General features: G+C 36.2%; 1 protein-coding gene across 1 annotated transcript in view; it reads left to right on the top strand.

Annotated features, from left to right (window-relative positions):
* Positions 1–16547, top strand: part of POU6F2 (POU class 6 homeobox 2) — a 551204-nt gene that overhangs the window by 522838 nt on the left and 11819 nt on the right. The gene's annotated exons all lie outside the window — the stretch shown is intronic.

The raw sequence follows: 16547 nt of genomic DNA on the forward strand, positions 1-16547 counted from the left end.
TCATTCAGTTTGTTCATTATATTCCACATATAAGTGAAATCATATGGTATTTGTTTTTCTGTGACTGGATTATTTCACTTAGCATAATGTTCTCCAGGTCTATCCATGCTGTTGCAAAAGGGTAAAATTTTCTTTTTTATTGCAGAACAATATTCATTGTGGAAATGTACCATAGTTGTCTTATCCACTCATTTACTGATGAACACTTGGGCTGCTTCCAAATCTTGGCTATTGTAAATAATGCTGCAATGAACGTAGGGGTGCCTATATTCTTTTGAATTAGTTTTCAAGTTTCTTCAGATAAATTCCCAGAAGTGAAATTACTATGTAATAAGGCAGCTCCATTTTTAATTGTTTGAGGTATCTCCATTCTGCTTTGCACAGTAGCTGTACCAATCTGCATTCCCACCAACAGTGCAAAAGCATTCCCCTTTCTCCACATCTTCACCAGCACTTGTTGTTTGTTGATTTATTGATGACAGCCATTCTGACTGGTGTGAAGTAATATGTCACTGATGTTTTCATTTGCATTTCTCTGATGATTGGTGACATTGAGCATCTTTTCATATGTCTCTTGGCCTTCTGTATGTTCTCTTTGGAGAAGTGTCTATTCAGGTCCTTTGCACATTTTTTAATTGGATTATTTGGTTTTTTGGTGTTGAGCTTTATAAGTTCTTTATAAATTTTTGGATATTATCCCCATATCAGATGTATCATTGGTGAATATATTCTCCTATTCTGTGGGTTGTTTTTTTATTTTGTTGATGGTTTTCACTTTGCTGCACAAAAACTTTTTAGTTTAGCATAGTCCCATTTGCTTATTTTTCCTTGTGTTCCCCTTGCCTGAGGAGATATACCAGAAAAAATATTGCTACAATGTCTGAGATTTTACTGCCAATGTTTTCTTCTAGGATTTTTATGGTTTCAGGTCTAATATTTAAGTCTTTAGCCCATTTTGATTTTATTCTTGTGTGTGACATAAGAATATGATGTAATTTCATTTTTCTGCACATATCTGTCCAATTACCCCAACACTATTTATTGAATAAATTATCTTTAGCCCATTGTATGCATTCACTTCCTCTGTCAAATATTAATAGACTATAAAGGTGTGGGTTTATTTCTGATCTCTCTATTCTGTTCCATTGATCTATGTGTCTGTTTTTATGCCAATACCATACTGTTTTGAATACTATGGACTTATGGTATAATTTGATATTAAGTAGTGTGATTCTTCCAACTTTGTTCTTCTTTCTCAGGTTTGCTGTTGCTGTTCAGAACCATTTTTGGTTCCATATATATTTTTGAAATATTTGTTCTATTTCTGTGAAATATATCATTGGAATCTTGATAGGAATTGCATTGAATCTATACATTGCTTTGAGTAGTATGGCCATTTTAGTGATGTTAATTCTTCCTAACCACTGAACACGGTATGCTCTTGCATCTATTTGTATCTCCTTTAGTCTTCAGGTCTTTTATATCTTTGGTTAGATTTACTACTAGTTATTTTAATCTTTTTGAAGTAATTGTGAATGGGATTCTTTTCTTAATTTTCCTCTTGGATAGTTTGTTATTGGCATATAAAAATGCAGCTGATTTCTGGATATTGATTTTGTATACTGCTACTTTACTGTGAATTCATTTATCAGTTCTGGTAGTTTCTTGGTGGAATCTTTAGGGTTCTCTATTTACATTACCATGTTATCTGCAAATAATGACAGTGGTACTTCTTCCATTCCAGTTTTGATGCCTTTTATTTCTTCTTCTTGACTAATTTCAGTGGCTAGCAGTTCCAGTGCTATGTTGAATAAGAGAGGTAAAAGCAGACATCCTACTTGTTCCTGATCTTAAGGGAAATGCTTGTAGTTTTTGCCCATTGAGTATGATGTTGGCAGTGGGTTTGCTATGATTCAGGGTTTTTAGGGTATAATCCCAGAAGTGGAATTGCTGAGTCAAAAGAAAGTTCCATTTATAGTTTTCTGAGGAAATTCCACACTGTTTTCCACAGTGGCTGCACCAGTCTGCATTCCAACTAAGTGGGCTAGGATTCCCTTTTCTCCACATCCTCTCCAGCACTTGTTGTTTGTTGATTTGGTTATGATGGTTATTCTGACTGGTGTGAAGTGGTATCTCACTGTGGTTTCAATTTGCATCTCTCTGATGGCTAATGATGCTGAGCACCATTTCATATGCCTCTGGGCCCTCTGTATGTCCTCCTTGGAGAAGTGTCTGTTCAAGTTCTTTACCTGTTTTTTAATTGGGTAATGTTTATTCCTGGAGTAGAGTCATATGAGTTCTTTATATATTTTGGAGATCAAACCCTTGTCCAAGGTATCATTTGCAAATATATTTCCCATATGGTTGGTTCCCTTTTCATTTTTTTAAAGATTTTATTTATTTATTTTTAGAGAGGGAAGGGAGGGAGATAGAGAGAGAGAGAAACATCAATGTGTGGTTGCTGGGGGTCATGGCCTGCAACCCAGGCATGTACCCTGACTGGGAATCGAACCTGCAACACTTTGGTTCACAGCCCACACTCAATTCACTGAGCTATGCCAGCCAGGGCTGGTTCCCTTTTCATTTTGATGTTTGCTTTAGCTGTGCAGAAGCTTTTTATTTTGATGAAGTCCCATTTGTTTACTATTTCCTTTATGTCCCTTGCTCTAGGGGACATATTGGTGAAAAATTGCTGCATGGAATATCTGAGACTTTACTCCCTATGTTCTCCTCTAGGACTTTTATGGTGTTGCAATTTATATTCAAGTCTTTTATACATCTTGAGTTTATTTCTGTATATGGTGTAAGTTGGTGGTTGAGTTTCATTTTTTTTTCATATAGTTGCCCAGATCTCCCAACACCATTTGTTGAAGAGGTTATTTTTATTCGATTTTATGCTTCTGCTCCCTTTGTAAAAAAAAATAAAATATTAATTGACCATAGAGACTTTGGTTTATTTCTGGGCTCTCTATTCTGTTCCATTGATCTATGTGTCTGTTCTTATGCCTTTACCAGGCTGTTTTGATTACAGTGGCCTTATAATACAGTTTTATATCAAGTATTGTGATCCCTTCTACTTTGTTCTTTCTCAAAATTGCTGCAGCTATTTGGGGATCAATCATGGTTTTACATACATTTTTGAAATGTTTATTCTATATCTGTGAAATATGTCATTGGTATTTGAATAGGGATTGTGTTGAATCTATAAATTGCTTTGGGTAGTATGGACATTTTGATTATGTTAATTCTTCCAATCCATGAACACGGTATATTCTTCCTTTTGTTTGTGTCCTCTTTAATTTCTTTCTTCGGTGTTGTGCAGTTTTCTGAGTACAGGTATTTTCCCTTTTGGTTAAGTTTATTCCTGGGTACTTTACTTTTCTTGTTGCTATATCAAATGGGATTTTTTTTTCCTGATTTCTGTTTCTGATACTTCATTGTTGGTGTACAAAAATGACTTCAATTTCTGAATATTGATTTTGTATCCCACTGTTTTGCCAAATTCACTTGTTAGGTTGAGTAGTTTTTTGGTGGAGTCTATAGGATTTTTTGTGTACACTATCATGTCATCTGCAAACCATGACAGTTTTGTTTCCTCCTTTCCAACTTGGAAGCATTTTATTTCTTTTTCTTCTCTGATTGCTGTGGCTAGGATTTCTAATACTATGTTGAATAGAAGTCGTGAAAGCAGACATCCTTCTCTTGTTCCTGAACAAAAATCTTATAGTTTTTGCCTGTTGAGTATGATGTTGGCTGTAGGTTTCCATATATGGCTTTTATGATGTTGAGGAATGCTCCCTCTATTCCCACTTTGCTGAGTGTTTTTATCATAAGTGGGTGCTGTACTTCATCAAATGCTTTTTCTACATCTATTGATATGATCATGTGATTTTTGTCTTTGTTTTTGTTTATGTGATGCATTACTATTTTTGATTTATAAATATTGTATCATCCTTGAATTTCTGGGATGAATCCCAGTTAATCATGGTGTATGACCTTTTTAATGTATTACTGGATACAATTTGCCAATATTTTCTTGAGGATTTTAGCATCTATGTTCATCAGTGATATAGGCCTGAAGTTTTCTTTCTTTGTTATGTCTTTATCTGGTTTTGGGATTAGGATGATGCTGCTTAATAAAGAGTTTGGGAGTCTTCCCTCTTCTTGGATTCTTGGGAATAATTTGTGAAGGATAGGGGTTAGCTCTTCCTTAAATGTTTTGTAAAATTCTCCTGGGAAGCTGTCCATTTCAGGGCTTTTGTGTGCTAGGAGTTTTTCATTACTGCTTTGATATTGTCAGCTGTTATTGGTCTGTTCAGGCCTTATGCTTCTTCTTCATTCAGTTTTGGAAGATTATATTTTTCTAGAAATGTGTCCATTTCACCTAGTTTTTCAAATTTCTTGGCATATATTTCTTTGTAGTAATTTCTTACAATCCTTTGTATTTTTGTGGTATCAGTTTTAATCTCTCCGCTTTCATTTCTGAGTGTGTTTATTTGGGTACTCTCTCTTTTTTCCTGTTGAGTCTGCTTAAAAGCTTGTCAATTTTATTTATCTTTTCAAAGAATTAGCTCCTGGATTTGTTGATCCTTAGAATTGTGCTTTTAGTATCTATGTTGTTTAATGCTGTTCTGATCTTAGTTATTTCCTTCCTTCTACTCACTCTGAGCTTTGTTGTTGTTCCTCCAGTTCTTCTAGATATAGGGTTCGGTCATTCATTTGAAATAGTTTTATATTTTGTAAGTAGACCTGTATCACTATGAACTTCCCTCTCAGGACTGCTTTTGCTGTGTCCCCATAAGTTTTGGACTGTTGTGAGTTCATTTTCATTTGTTTCCAGAGACTCTTTGATTTCTTCCTTGATCTCATTCTTAACCCATTCATTGTTTAATAGCATTCTGTTCAACCTCCATGAATTTGAGTGGTTTTGAGTTTTTTTCCTTGTGGTTGGTTTCTAGTTTCAAGCACTTGGGGTCTGAGAAAATGCTTGATATGATTTCCATTTCTTTGAATTTGTTCAGGCTTGCATTGTGTCCTATCATGTGGTCTGTCTTTGAAAATGTTCCATGTGCATTTGAACATAATGTGCATTTTGCTTCTTTGGGATAAAATGTTCTATATATGTGTCTGTTAAGTCCATTTGATCTAGGGCACTGTTCAATGCCGCAATATCCTTGTTGATATTTTGCTGATAACATCTATCCATTATTGACAGTGGTGTGTTAAAATCCCCTACTATGATTGTGTTGCTGTCAATATTTTTCTTGAAATCCTCCAAGATTTTGTTTATATAAATGGGTACTCCTATGTTATGTGTGTATATGTTTATATTGTTGGTCTTCTTGATGGATTCTTCCTTTCAGTGTTTTGAAGTGTCTTTCTGTGTCTCTTTTTACAGCCTTTGTTTTGAAGTCTATTTTATGTGATATAATTATTGCTACCCTGACTTTCTTTTTCTGTCCATTTGTTGGAATATTTTTTCCAACCCTTCACTTGCAGTCTGTGTAGGTCTTTTGTTCTGAGGTGGGTCTCTTGTAGGCAGCATATGTGTGAGTCATGTTTTCTTATCCATTCTGCTACTCTATTTCTTTTGATTGGAGCATTTAAACCATTAATATTTAAAGTTATTATCAATAGGTACTTATTCATTGCCATTTTACTCCCTTAATACCTGTGTTCCTCTCTCACTCACTCTTTCCATTCCTCTTTTTATAGAAATCTGTTTAGCATATCATGCAGTGCTGATTTGGCAAAGGTGTATTCTTTGAGCCTTTTTTTGTCTGGGAAACTCCTTATTTCCCCTTCCATTTTCATTAAGAGTCATGTTGCATAGAGTAGTCTTGGTTACAGGTATTTGTTTTTCATTACTTAGATATTTCTTGCCATTCCCTTTGGCCTGCAGTGTTTCCACTGAGAAGTCAGCTGTTAGCCTTATTGAGCTCCCTTGTATGCTGCTTCCTGTTTCTCCCTTGCTGCCTTTAAGGTTCTATCTTCATCTTGGAATTTTTGGCATTTTAATGTTGATGTGTCTTGCAGTGGGCCTCTTTGGGTTCCTCTTGACTGGGACCCTCTGTGCATTCTGGATTTATGTGATTTTTCCTCTCATAAAATTAGGGAAGTTTTCCATCATCACTTTTTCAAACAGGTTTTCTATTCCTTGCTCTTCTTCTCCTTCTGGTATCCCTATTGTATGGATATTATTATGTTTCATGTTGTCCTCAAGTTCCCTTAACCCCTCTTCATTCTTCTTGAGTCTTTTTCCTTTCCTTCTCTTCCTGGGAGTTTTTTTCTACCTTGTCCTCCAGCTCACTGATTTGATCCTCTGCTTCATCTAGCCTCCTTTTGACTCCTTCTACTGTGTTCTTCAATTCAGAAATTGTATTCTTCATTTTTCTTGGCTCTCGTTGATAGTTTCTATGTCCTTTTTCACGTTGATATAGTTTTCATTAGGTTCACCTTAGTTTCCCTGTAGTTTTTGTAATTCTCAGTGAGCTCATTGAGCTTCCTTATAACCATTGTTTTTAACTCAATATCTGAGCTAAGGCTGAAGAAAGGCTTCCTCCTTTCCTTTCATTTGGGAATTGTTTCTTTGTCTTCCCATTGTTTGTGAGGCTCTTCCTGTTAGCTTCTGCTTTTTGAATTGATTTGTCTTAACTCCCTGAGTTTATGATGTGAACTTCTATGGTAGAAGACCTGTGAGATTTAGTGGTGCAGTCTCCTTGATCTCCTGAACTCGGTGCCTTGAGATGCTGTTTATATTGGCTCTCTGGATGTAATTGGGTTTTGACTGTTGTTGGGTTGTTCTTTAGTGGTTCCTTCCCTCTATCTGGTTGACTGAGGGTCACTCTACCTACCATGTCTTGTATGCTGTTGTGCAGGTGCTGCCAGAATAAAACCACAAAACCCAGGAAACAAACCCACATCTGCAAAAATATTGCCCCCCCCCCACAATCCCACTATCAACAGCAAATGAATCAGTATTAAAAAGGATGTAAATAGATTAAGACTATTATAAGAAAGGAGAGAAATAATCTATAGTATAAATTCTAGTGACTTAATATGCACAAATTTGCTGGACAAGAAATGAATGTTAAAAAGCTATGCAGGAAAGAAAATATTGCTAATCATGGAGAAGACCACAGTGTATTTCTTCTTGGTAGCCTCTAGTATTTAACACCATTTTTTCTTTCTGTATCCACCTCTGGTGATGTCAGATGTTTACCCTATCTGACTTTAGGCAGCCTGCTCTGAGACTGCCAAGGATCTGTTGTCTATGGATGTCTCCTTCCGTTGTTAATGTAGTCACTCCGCACTAAACTCAGGCTTAAGTACCACAGAGCTGGGGCAACATCTCTCTTGGGGGTAGGGCTGTTGTTTCCCCTCAGGCACTGCCAATTAGAGTGGTGGTCTGCCTGAACATGATGGCGGCTGCCAAATGGAGCCTGACTCAGCACCAGGATCCTAGCATCTACTCTTTCAGTTCTCTTCCCAAAGCTTCTATCCCCAGTCTCTCCTCAGATGTATCCAGCCCACTCTGCCCCCACCTTTACCAGAGCCCCAGAGAAGTGGCAACAAATGAAAACTTGTGTGTTGGCCCTTTAAATAGCCCTTTGCATCTCCAGCCATCTATCTCTGGCAGTGAGCAACCCTGCCACTTTTCACTGCTGGTTGTTATCTGTGTGCTTTTTGGGCTCTGATGCTCTAGGCTGGAAATCCCAGCTTAGGGTTTAGACTCCACATTTCTCAGGTGGATCCAACTGGCCACCTAAGTATCCCTCTGACACTACCACTTCTGGGCACCCAGCCAGTCCTCTCAAGTGTCCATCACACTCCTTACCAATCAGTTAATGTTGAAGCTGATTCTTCTGTCTTTCCAAGGTTATAAGGCTTCTCTCTCTATCTTTATTATTTCTTTCCTTTTACTCACTTTGGGCTTTGTTTCTTTTTCAAGTTCCTTTAAGTATAAAGTTATACTGTTTATTTGAGATCTTCCTTGTTTTTTCACATAGGCCTGTAATGTTATGAATTCCCCTCTTAGGATTGCTTTTCCTTTGTCCCACAGATTTGGGGTTCTCATTTTTATTTGTTTCACATTATCTTTTCATTTCTTCCTTGATCTTATTGTTGATTAATTTATTGTTTAATAACATGTTATTTAGTCTCCAAGTCTTTGTATGTTTTTCACTTTTCTTCTTGTGATTGATTTCTAGATTCATAGCACTGTGGTCAGAGGAGATGCTTGATATGGTTTCAATCTTCTTAAATTTATTGACACTTATTTTGTGGTCTATCCTAGAAAACTTTCCATGGGAGCTTAGAGATCCTTAAATCTCACTCAGAAGGAAGTCCATTTTCATGAAGTAAAGTACAGGGCTCTTGGACAACCTGGAGTTTTTTGTAATTGAATAAAAATAATTATATCTTTAATATCTACCTACCCTCATTAAGAGAGCCTGAATAAAATCTGATTGAAGTGTCTACTACTCATGATGATGATTTATTTCAATGAAGAAAGTTCAATTACCTGCAAAGTTATAATCTGAAATACGAACACTTTTTAAAATATATATGGTACCAGTATTTGATAGCTCTGGATATAGCTTCCAGTATGACATCAGAGGTCCTTGGTGAGAATTACAAGTAAATAAGAGTTAGAAAATAACTAGAAGAAAAACAGAGGTGGGGGAGGGGAGGAATCTTTCTGTGCATGCAAAAATTACTTAATACAAAAATATTTGGTAGAGCTCAAAAGTAACCTTTTGTTCCCCCCATGGGACTTTGCAGCTAATAGAGATGGTGGTGAACTCCAACCTCCCAAAGTCAGAATGCCCCAAACCCCCTTATTTGCCCTTATTATTCTGTGACTGTGAATTGCTGATTTCTTCATAAGCAGCTCAAGCATCATTTTTGTATATACTTATTCTTCTGTTGACTAAATCCCAACATAAGTTGAGAGGAAATATGTCACAATTTGTAAAATCAAAGTATTGATATTATTCAATGATATGGTAAAAATTAAATGTCATAGGTATAACACTTGGAGACTGTGAACCATAAAGACATTCAATTTTTCCTCAAAAAGTAAACTTGTTAATAGGAAGCAAGAGGAAGGTGGTTTATCTAAGTTAGCTCTCTAAAATGCCATATGATTATTCACATCCATCCATTTTTTCAGCTAAATACAAAATGCTCTTGCTTACCTATTGTTGAAAATCAACTTCCCTTCCCAGTCTTTGCCTGCATCAGTGGTTCCCATTTTTTTCTTTGACTCTCCCAGAATGCAACATAAAGGAAGCATTTCTACCCACTAATGATCTAAAATAGCATAAGGATACTCCTAGAAGGATGAATGTATATCAGTGACCCCATTATAAAACAACCCTTGGTCTTCCAGCCACATATCTGGATATCTCACCTCTCTGGTGTCCTCTTATCACTCCCTGCCAAGCCCAGCCAACATGGTATGTGCTCACTGTGCATTCTATCCTTCTGTCCTGGAATGCCTTACCCACATTCTCTGTCTGGAGATTTTCTGCAATTGTCCCTTTCTCTAGGATCCCTCCTTCATGAAGCTTCACTGCATTGCTGCCTCATCTCTGCTTTTCCCATGCTCCATTCATGTTCATCAAACTGTACTGTCATTAACAGTCTAGTCCTGAAAGTCAGGGACCAGACTTATTCAGCCTTGTCAGGGACCCAGAACATGGTGGATGTTCAGTCAATTGAGTTCAGTTTAATTGTTATCAAATTGTATTATGTCCCTATCCAGGGAAGCAGCACCCCAGAACCATGCTTCCAGAGAAACCCAGCTCAGTCTCTTTTATGGCTTTTTGATTCTGTGTCTTTTGTCATTTTCCAATACATTCTAAGTTAGCACCTCAAGACAGCTTGGGAAGACCTTCAACACAGCATTGTCTTTTCTATTTATCATTTTTCAAATTATCAAATCCTTTCTCTTGTCACACTCTCTAACCTCATCATCTCAACTATATTTAATTCCTTGTTTCCTGTGCTGTACTAATATTTGACCCCTGTCTTGTAATTGTCCCCACCAAGCCCTGGTTGTGTGTGTCACAACCTGGTCTGAGGACTGCCTTGGCCTTCCCTGACTGTATCTGAGCATCTCTCCTGAATCCTGCTCTCATTCTACTCCCCTCACTTCCTCACATACTCACAGCCTGGCAGGAGCCACACTGCTTTCAGCTCTCTTGAGACCACTGGAGCTTCTTCCTTACTTACTTTCCTGAGGACAATAAGCAGAGAGAGCTTTACATTTGAAGCTCTACCTCCTGCTTAGGTTAAACAGCTGTGTACAAGTCATGGAAGATAGCTGGAAGGAAGATCCAGTAAGTTTCTTAAACTCTGCCAAAAAAATAACTCCTTCCAAGACTTTTAAACATTCCACAAAGATAACTAAAATCTCTCCTAGATCTCATGTCCAGGTCCTCATGATTTTTCAAGTCAGATTGTCCTGATGTCAAGCCTAAATCTTTCAGCAAATCTAAAACCTGCTCTCTTGTTCTGTCCACAGAAGAATGAACTCTTCAATAACACTATTCATTACATCCTCCTAATTATTGAAGGGTCTTATTAAATCTGGGCTCTGGCTTTTCTTGTTTAGACATAATAAATCCAGTTTCTTTACCCTTTTTTAAAAGAGAAGCTTCTTCCAAAATTGTCAAGAACACAACTTCTTGAGCCCTGCCCCAGACCTAATTTCTCTATATTTAATCTCATTTGAATTTTACTGTTTATATGCATTTACTTTTACAAACTGCCTAGCATGTTCTTCATTTTATTCCATATTCCAAGATGCTTGCCATCCACACTTATTTTTACATCAATTGTGAATTTAATTAGAAGATGTTTTGTTTCAGAAACTAAAACATTATTAAGGATATACTTTGTTACTCACAGAAGATATATATATGGGGAGCAGTGGGACAGAAAATCAAGAAAGCATTTAGAGTGTGCTTGTACTTGAATCTATTTTTGTTGGATATATTAAACACTGTGGCAATGCCAACCAACAGTAACAAACCCAATGAAGCCAGACTGTGAGTGGCAGTAGATAGTACAGGCACACCTCAAAGATATTTCAGGTTCAGTTCCAGACTACCTCAATAAAGCAAGTATCACAATAAAGAGAGTTGTGATATTTTTGCTGGTGGAGGGTCTTACTTCAATTTTAGAAATGCAGTATTTTTGAAGCACAATAAAGTGAAATGCAATAAAACTGGGTATGCCTCTATAAAGCTTTTCAGACTCTGAATTCTGTTCTTCCCTGTTTCTCATTCATTCTCTGTATCAGATGGATGTTGTTCCATCCTCTCTGATAATGCAGAGCCCAAGGCTAAGATGAACTGCCCCTTTCCTCTTTTTTCGTTGACTCTTCAGTCTCTTCACCTGCATTATTAGTCAGTTTGGGCTGCCATGACAAGTGCTACAGATCTTTTGGCTTAAGCAACAAAAATCTATTGTCTCACAGTTCTGAAGGCTAGAAGTCTGAGATAAATGTATCCGTGGTTTCTGAGGATTTTGTTTGGCTTTCAGATGGCCATCTTCTTCCTGTGTCTTCACATAACCTTTCCTCTCTGTCTGTGTCTTAATCTCCTCTTCTTAAAAAAGTACCAGTCATATCATATACCTCATTTTAACTTAATTACCTATTTGAAGAAACTATCTCCAAATATAGTCACATTCTGAAGTACTAGGGGTTAGGACTTCAACATGTACAAGTTTAAGATGGGACACAATTCAGCCTATAACAAAACCTATTGTATCTACATCTGACTTACAGCTCAAAAAAGTCAGAAAAGTGATTATCACAACTACCTGGAGGTAAAATCCAGCTCCTTTAGGTAGTCTAGTGTGGTTATAGTAAATAAAATAGAAAATACAATCATATAAACAGGAGTTTTGTGTACAACGGTTACCAGGATTAATTTTACTAAGCAAAGGACAATCTATAGGCAACTCCATCTGTGTCCTAGATTCTACCAAAATTGTTACATTTTTAGATAACACTCTAGCCACCCAAAGAGTATCATCTTTCTTTAAAATATGAAAATTTAGATACTTTGGAACCTTTAGAAAATAATGCTAAACTAGAAAAATATTTAAATTTTCATATATAAAAAAAGATAAGATGTATTCAAATTGATAGATCATGATCTACACAAGTGCTGTCATCTCTAAAGTGCAGCTCACCATGCTCAGCTAGAACACATCTCATTTGTCCCCACACCTCCCAGCTAAGCTTTCTGCTATTTCTCTGACTCATAGCCATTCATCTTCAGTGATAGCCAGGAGTTGAGACGCTCCTAGCAGAAGGAGTGCTGGCTGTTGAGTCACACTTACCTGAATTCAAAGCTCACTTGTAGCAGCTGTGTGATCACACATAAGCCACTTAATCTTTTAAAGCCTGTTTTCTCTTCTGTAATGATTATCACCAATACCTAAATGGACTAGTTCCAGATTTAAAAACAATGTATGTAAAAACATGTAGGAAGCATCTAATAAGGTGTCCATAGAGTTTGCCTCTCAAGATCAAGGCAATGTAATGAAACATCTGCCTGTATTGAAGCTTCTAAATTCTACTTTCCCTCCACCTATTTCTGTTGCCAATAATTATCAATACAATTACATATGATTTTCATGGTTGTCAGTGTCTGAAAAAAAACCAATATAATTAAATCTAACTAAATAACACTTGCTAATGCTACTTTTTAAAACTATATTAAATATTTATACTGAATCCCAAAGTTGTTTCATAAGGTAGCTTAAGTCTTAGCTTTCTCTTTTATTATTAAGTACAAAATTTCTAAAGATCAATGCACTAAAATCATTAAACTAAGAATAGCAAAGATAGGGCTATTTTTAAAGTTGACTTGAAAGAATTGTAGTTTTAGGGATGAGGGGTAACATAAGTGTTACCTCTAATATCTTCCTTTTTGAAGGAGGATAGAAGTTATGAAATAGAAGTCTATTTCTAGAATGATTTTGGTATGCACAATAAGCTAGTCTACATGGGCTCGCAAGTGATTCTGGAATTAACAGATATATATCTACCCTGACAATTGGAAGAACATACATAGGTTCCATTAGGAAGTTACTGCTTATATAATCTTGATTCTTGACAAGAAACATTTCTAACTCGTTTTGGTCTTTCTGAACTGTGTGGTTGAACTCTAGAGGATAAGCAGGATCCCAGTGTCTTTTTAAAATGTTTATTTTCTTTGGAAGAAATATATCTTTTTTAGATTTTTAGATATCTTAGATTCATCTTTCTCTTGTATTATATAGACCAGAACTCGTTTATCTTCCCTTCAAATTTCTTATGCATAGCTAAATGCATAAGCCCTAGATTACTTTTGAGACTCCTAAGTGAGATTGCAACCTAGTAATTTTTTCTTTACTGAGTTGTGTCTGAGGAAGAAAAAAATTAATTGATTATTGTCTTATTCAGTTCCTTGATAGTACTTTACCACACCCAGGCCCAATAAAATATTGATGAAGTAGTAAAACTGAAGACTATCTCATGATTCAGTAACTCAAAACTATAAAAAGCTTTTGTCTAGTAACAATATTTAGAAGGACATCTCAGTAGGTTAGAGAGGGAAGACTAATATGCAAATATCCATCACATTTTATTAAACAAATTAAAATAGATTTATTCTTTCATGTGTGTCCCACAGAACAAAACTGATTGGATTTCATTGTTGATTATGTTCTCAGCAGATTTGTTAATTACTGCAAGCAGATGCCTGATACTAATTTTGATTTAATGTTGATTATAAATATCTTTACTTCATAGTCTAGCCTCCACTTAGCATAGTTCAGTAACAATAAGGATGTTCACTTGAAATGTAACTGCAGGCAATTATGTAGGTGGACAGGATGGCATTATGAAGCTCTGAACTACAGGTGGGAATCTGGATCCTAATAGTCAGCAATCCACATGGCTTTGAGCCGATTGTTAACTTCTCATAATCATGCTAGGCACATCTGCTGCATAAGAATATGATGAGAAGTCAGGGAGCAAAAGTATTATCATGAGGAACCAAAAGAGAATAGCTTATTAAGCACATTTCCAAATGAGCACCTTATTGTTTGAAGGTAAAATGTTAATTGATGGTTAAAAACACTTGAGAATTTAAAAAATTTTATTCCTAAGTATTGACAATGGCATGGAGCAACTGGAATTCTAGTGGGACTATCAACTGCTACAATCATTTTGGATATTACTGTGGTAGTTTTTTAAAAGTTAAATATTCATTTACAGTATGATCCAGTAATTTCCACAATTCCACTTCTAGGTATTTACAAAAGAGAAGTGAGAACACAGGTACACACAAGACTTGTAAATAAATGTTTATAACAGCTTTATTCATTAAAGCCTCAAACTGTCCATCAGCTAGTGAATGGGTAAACAATTTATGGCATAGGTTTAGATATAGATATTTATATATATTATTCAGCAATAAAAAAGGAATGAGCTACTGATTTATGCAAAAAAATGAATGAATCTCAAAAAAAATATCCAAGCAAAATAAGTCAGGTACCAAAAGATTATATACTGAATAATTCCATTTCTAGAATCATGCCAAACAAGTCCATCTAGGCAGAAAGCAGGGTAGTGGCCAGGAGTTTGAGGAAAACTGATTGCAAAGGAGATTAAGAAACTCTGTGGAATAGTGGGAACATTCTATATCTTGATTATGATGGTGATTTCACAGGTGTAAACCTTTGACAAAATTCATCAAACTATATGCTTAAAATGGATTGTATTTTATTATATATAAATTATATCTCAATAAAGTATAATGTAAAGAATAAACACACACTTTGAGAAAGCAATGGCAAATGTGAAATTTAAACATCCCACACTAGCTCTTACAACCTGAGTAGATGGTAAAAGATTGGAGTCTGTTTTGTAGTTGGCTCTTACACAAAAGCTGAGGGCTTGACATGATTCTACTCCCAGGATGACATCCTTAAGCAACTCTGTCAAGCCTGAGAGACATAACAGCTTCATCTAATACATAAAAACAGCACACAGGGAGGCTGCCAAAATGAGGAGACAAAGAAACATGGCCTAAATGACAGCACAGAACAAAAGTCCAGAAAAAAAGAACTAAACAAAATGGAGAAAAGCACAGTTAAAAACACTGGTTATAAGGATGCTCAAGGAACTTAGTGAGGACCTCAACAACATAAAAAAGATCCAGTAAGAACAGAAGAATACACTAACTGAAATAAAGAACAATTTACGGGAGATCAAAGGTAGAGTGGATGAAGCTGAGAATCAAATCAGCAAGTTGGAACTTAAGAAAACAAAAAACAACCAATCAGAACAGCAAGAAGACAAAGGAATCCTGAAAAAGGAGGATAGTGTAAGGAACTGCTGGGACAATTTCAAGCGATCCAATATTTGCATCATAGGGGCACCAGAAGGAGAATAGGAAGAGCAAGAAATTGGAAACTTATTTGAAAAAATAATGAAAGAAAACTTCCCTAACTTGGTGAAGGGAATAGACATAAAAGTCCAGGAAGCTCAGAGAATCCCAAACAAGATGAACCCAAAGAGGCCCACTCCAAGACACATCATATTAAAATGCCAAAGGTTAAATACACAGAGAGAATCTAAAAGGCAGCAAGATAAAAGCAGTTATTTACCTACAGGGGAGTTCCCATAAGAGTTTTGGCTGATTTTTCTAAAGAAACTTTACAGGCTAGAAGAGGTTGGTGAAAAATAGTCAAAGTGATGAAAAGTAAGGACCAATAACCAGTATTACTCTATCTAGCAAAGGAATCATTTAGACTCAAAGGACAGATAAAGAGCTTTCCAGAAAAGAAAAAACTAAGGGATTTCATCATCAGCAAACCAGTATTACGTGAAATGCTAAAGAGCCTTCTTTAAGAAGATCGAAAATATGAACAATAAAATGGCAATAAATGTGTATTAACAATTGAGTCTAAAAAACAAAATAAACAACCAGAGAAGAAACAGAATCATAGATACAGAGAACATTTTGATCATTGCCAGATGGGAAGAGGGTTGGGGAATATGTGAAAAAGGTGACGGGACTAAAAAGTATAAATTGGTAATTACAGAATAGTCATAGGGATGTAAAATACAGCATAGGGAATAGAGTAGCCAAAGAACATATATGCAGGACCCACTGACACAGACAATGGTGAAGGGATTGCTTAAGGGAGTGGGGGCAGTGGGGGACTGCATGGAGGGGAACAAAGGGGGGAAATGTGGGAAAACTGTAATAATAAACAATAAAATATAATTTAAAATGAATAAATAAGGAAATAATTGAGCAAATAAATAAATAACCTTTCCTACTGTGAGTGTGAATATAGCTATGAAAGCACTTCGTATGCCAAAAAGTGCTATGACCAATTAAAAAAGGTGGCAGGTGGCCACTGATGAAGGTCCTGGGCTGCCCTTTGTGTCAGCTTACTAGGAAGGCAAGACACAGATCAAAAGAGATCCTTCCCAGGCCCTTAAGTAGACCTGACACCTGCAATCATTT

Source organism: Phyllostomus hastatus, unplaced genomic scaffold (assembly GCF_019186645.2).
Source record: "Phyllostomus hastatus isolate PE091 unplaced genomic scaffold, TTU_PhHast_1.1 phas_scaffold_78, whole genome shotgun sequence".
NCBI classification, from domain to species: domain Eukaryota; kingdom Metazoa; phylum Chordata; class Mammalia; order Chiroptera; family Phyllostomidae; genus Phyllostomus; species Phyllostomus hastatus.